This window comes from Mytilus galloprovincialis, chromosome 3 (assembly GCF_965363235.1).
Source record: "Mytilus galloprovincialis chromosome 3, xbMytGall1.hap1.1, whole genome shotgun sequence".
Taxonomy (NCBI): Eukaryota; Metazoa; Mollusca; class Bivalvia; order Mytilida; family Mytilidae; genus Mytilus; species Mytilus galloprovincialis.
Window position 1 is genome coordinate 46,720,789 of NC_134840.1, and position 5,079 is coordinate 46,725,867.

Here is a 5,079-nt window from a genome sequence, read left to right on the forward strand (position 1 = left end):
GTAAGCAAGAAATATCTAATTGCAAAATATTGTGCAATAGCAAGATTTTTTTTTAATTGGAGTTATCTTTCTTTGTCCAGAATCAACTTAAATCTTTGTTATATACAATATACAATGTATATTCACTTTTTACTACCAACTGATAAATTATAATAAATAACATTCAGTGATAACAAGCAGTTTTTTTTACATCTTAATATTTTATGATGTATTTAAATGAGTAGTTATTGTTGCAAACTCCATTAGAAATTTTAATTGAGATTAGTTTTGGAATAAGGGAAAGGGGGATGTGATTAAAAAAATTGGGTTCAATTTTTCTCATTTGAAATTTCATAAATAAAAAAGAAAATTTTTTCAAACATTTTTATGCCCCACCTACGATAGTAGAGGGGCATTATGTTTTCTGGTCTGTGGGTCCGTCCGTTCGTCCGTCCGTCTGTCCCGCTTCAGGTTAAAGTTTTTGGTCAAGGTAGTTTTTGATGAAGTTTAAGTCCAATCGACTTCAAACTTAGTACACATGTCCCCTATGATATGATCTTTCTAATTTTAATGCCAAATTAGAGTTTTTATCCCAATTTCACGGTCCACTGAACATGGAAAATGATAGTGCGAGTGGGGCATTCGTGTACTGAGGACACATTCTTGTTTTGAGAGGATTAATATTCAACAGCATAGTGAATTGCTCTAAGAGAAAACAAAAATTTTAAGTTCATTAGAACACATTCATTCTGTGTCAGAAACCTATGCTATGTCAACTATTTAATCACAATCCAAATTAACAGCTGAATCCAGCTTGAATGTTGTGTCCATACTTGCCCCAACCGTTCAGGGTTCAACCTCTGCGGTCGTATAAAGCTACACCCTGCGGAGCATCTGGTTTCATACTTTTAATTCTGGATTACAAAAAATATGACCAGAAAAACCTTAAATGATCGTCGAATCACCCACATCTTCTTATATATGTCTACAGAATATAGTTAGACTTACATATAAAATGTGAGAAACGCCTAATTACGATTTTTTTTATTTTTTACATGAACCATACAAATAAGATCAGGGTTAAATGAACCCTGCCATCAAACATAAATGCCATGCAATCATTCATTACCAGGAAAATTAAAGTTGACCTGATGCTTATAGAACCTGAGAAACAGACTCAACCATGAAAATGAGGTTATATGAACCCTGCCAGACATACATGTTCACCTCTGGTGCTGGATTTTCTCACTGCGTTGAAGACCCATTGGTAGCCTTTGGCTGTTATCTGCTCTTTGGTCGGGTTGTTGTCCCTTTGATATATTCCCCATTAAAATTCCCAATTTTTGTTGAGCCTGCAACTTTTGTTGCAGAAAGCTCGACATAGGGATAGTGATCCGGCGGCGGCGGCATTAGCTCACTTCTCAAAAGCTTTATATTTTAGAAGGTGGAAGACCTGGATGCTTCATACTTTGTATATAGATGCTTCATGTTACAAAGTTTCCGTCAGTTACATGTCCATTGTCCTTGACCTCATTTTCATGGTTCAGTGACCACTTGAAAAAAAAGTTCAAATTTTTTGTAATGTTGAATTCTCTCTTATTATAAGTAATAGGATAACTATATTTGATATGTGCGTATCTTGCAAGGTCCTCATGTCTGTCAGACAGTTTTCACTTGACCTCTACCTCTTTCATGGATCAGTGAACAAGGTTGAGTTTTGGTGGTCAAGTCCATATCTCAGATACTATAAGCAATAGGTCTACTATATTTGTTGTATGGAATGATTGTAAGGTGTACATGTCTAGCGGGCAGATGTCATGTGACCTTGACCTCATTTTTAGGTTCAGTGGTCAAAGTTAAGTTTTTGAGTTTTGGTCTTTTTATCTAATACTATCTGCCATAGTTCAACTATATTGGTGTATGGAAATATTTTATGATCTTTATGTCAGTCGCGCAGGTTTTATTTGACTGTGACCTAATTTTCACGGTTCATTGCACAGTGTAAGGTTTTTGTGTTTGGTCTTTTTTTCTTAAACTATAAGTAATGGGTCAACTATAAATGTTGTATAGAAGCATTGTTAGCTGTACATGTCTGCCTGGCATGATTCATCTGACCTTGACCTCATTTTCAAGGTTCATTGGTCTTTGTTTAGTTATCTTGGTTAATGTTAAGTTTATGTGACAGTTGTAACAAGAGGCTGTCACAACGACAGCAAACCGGATTTATTAATATTTATTTGTGTCCTGGCAATATCACAAGAACCATTACTGATGAATGGTGAAAGTGAAAATTGTCAACATCAAATTTGACCTCCATTTTGTCATCAGTATCAACATATAAAAATTTGAAAAGCTTAGATTGAATGGTTCATGAGTAAATGCAACAACGTGAATGGAAACGCCATTTTACAATCTTTCAAGAACCATAACTCCTGAACGGTAAAAGTCAAAATCATCATTACTAAACTTGACCTCTATTTTGCCATCAGTAACAACATATAAAAATTTCAAAAGCTTTGGTTGAATGGTTCATGAGAAAATGCACGGACACGACTGGAAACACCATTTTTCAATCTTTCAAGAACCATAACTCCTGAACGGTAAAAGTCAAAATCGTCTTTATTGAACTTGACCTCTATTTTGTCATCAGTAACAACATATTAAAATTTGGGAAGCTTTGGTAGAACAGTTCATGCGTAAATGCAGGGACACGACTGGAAACTCCATTTTTCAATCTTTCAAGAACCATAACTCCTGAACGGTAAAAGTCAAAATCGTTATTATTAAACTTGACCTCCATTTTGTCATCAGTAACAACATATAAAAATTTCAAAAGCTTTGGTTGAATGGTTCATGAGAAAATGCATGGACACGACTGGAAACACCATTTTTCAATCTTTCAAGAACCATAACACCTGAACGGTAAAAGTCAAAATCGTCATTATTAAACATGACCTCCATTTTGTCATCAGTAACAACATATTAAAATTTGGGAAGCTTTAGTAGAACAGTTCATGCGTAAATGCACGGACACGACTGGAAACTTCATTTTTCAATCTTTCAAGAACCATAACTCCTGAACGGTAAAAGTCAAAATCGCCATTATTGAACTTGACCTTCATTTAGTTGTCAGTAACAACATATTAAAATTTTAAAAGCTTTGATTGAACGGTTCATGAGTTAATGCACGGACAACATTTGATTGCCGCCCGCCCGCCCGGCCGCCCGCCGTACATCCCCAAATCAATAACCGACATTTTTGTCACAAAAATCCGGTTAATAAAGCTTAGCTTTATACTTAGGACTATCAACATAATATCAATGATTAGTATAGAAGGCGAGACATTTCAGCATGTGCACTCTTGTATGTACATGGTACAATCATTCCATCCAATAAATAGGGTGGTCCTATTCTTTAAAGTATCTGAGAAAAAGACTAAACCAGAAAAAATAACAATAACCAATGAACCATGAAAAAGGTAAAATCAAATGAAACCTGCAAGACAAACATGTACCTCTTACAATCCTTATATACATCAAATATAGCTGAAAGTATCTAATAAACAGATCAAAACCACAAATGCTTATCATTGACCAATAAACCATGAAAATGAGATCCAGGTCAGTCACATTGTATGGTGCAAGACAAAAAATCATTAGTAATGATGGCATTTTTGTTGGCAAGTATGGGTGAATTTATGCAATTGTGAAAGTTGAACACTATTAATGTAGTTATTTCTCATCATTAATGCCCATAGAAGAGAACTACAGATAATTAGTACCTTTAAATAATGTATAGCAGATGGACTTTCACTTATGATAAAGTTATTTGATAGGGGCGTAAATATACACAGTAGCTTAGTGGTATAAGTAGTCCAAAAACAAGATGACTAGCCTGTCAACACTGAGGTAGTGACTAGGATTGTTAGTTTTCTTGCCTACGGTTGGTGGTTCTCTCCAGCTTTATCCAACATTACAAACTAACCATAATGATGAAAGTGGCATTAAAACAAATTAATCAATCAATTGTTTTCTGTACATTATAGAACCTTAATAACATCTCTTTATGTTAGGTCTGTAGTTTAACTGTTGACCCTAGCTATTTGTTGTCTAGTGTCTACTCTTGGACATCTGTGTTACAGAGTAGCACTTTAACCGACTGAGCTAAAGATGAACTTTCAAAACTCAATTCCTCAGGACTGGTGAAGTATCTACTACCAAAGGTATGAAATCCAGTTGCAATAGTTATATTTGTGTATGCCTTGCTCTAAAATATTAACTAAAGATCAATACCCAATAGTTCTATCAGTTTGGCTATGTGGCTATATTGCTGATAATATTTTATATTCCACATTTTTTTAGTGTATATATCTCAACTTACAAGTTAATATATATATATATTATTAATTTGTATATTTAAACAAATTTGATTCCTTTATAGGGGATAGTCTCATGTTAAACTATATTTTTGAAGGTAGAGAGAAAACGGCGGATAGCAAAAAGCATATTGCACGGTTATTTTTAGAATATCTAAAAACTGATATACTTTGTGACGTCATGTAATGAATTTCAGGATATTGTAAAACCTTTTGAAACAAATGATATATCGACCTCAGACTTCGTCCTCAGTCAATATATATCCTTGTATCAACCTCATTCAAAGGCTATATTTGTATAATAATAGGCAAAAATGGATAAATTCAACGTACCTACTTAGGATGTTATTTTTATCTGAAACCATTTTTCCGGTCTTACTAAAAGGAAAGCAGAAATTGCAAATAACTATCATAATTACTATCCAGAAAAAAATTCTACTTCTCATTATTATTAAGTGAACATGTTGAATTCATGAAAATTAAGATATCCGATATGTTACATCACAAAGAGAAATGTTATTTTCATGAAAGACCAACTGTTTAGTACAATAAGCAAAGCATTATGAGTTTAGCTTGATTTCCTTACAAAGTTTTAGGATTTTCTGATATATGTTATGAAGCTAAATTCAATTTAATCTTGAATGCAACAAATAATTCTTGATATATTGATGGCCTTGTTTCAAAATATCCATATATAATGGTATCGCACTGATACAAAATAAAA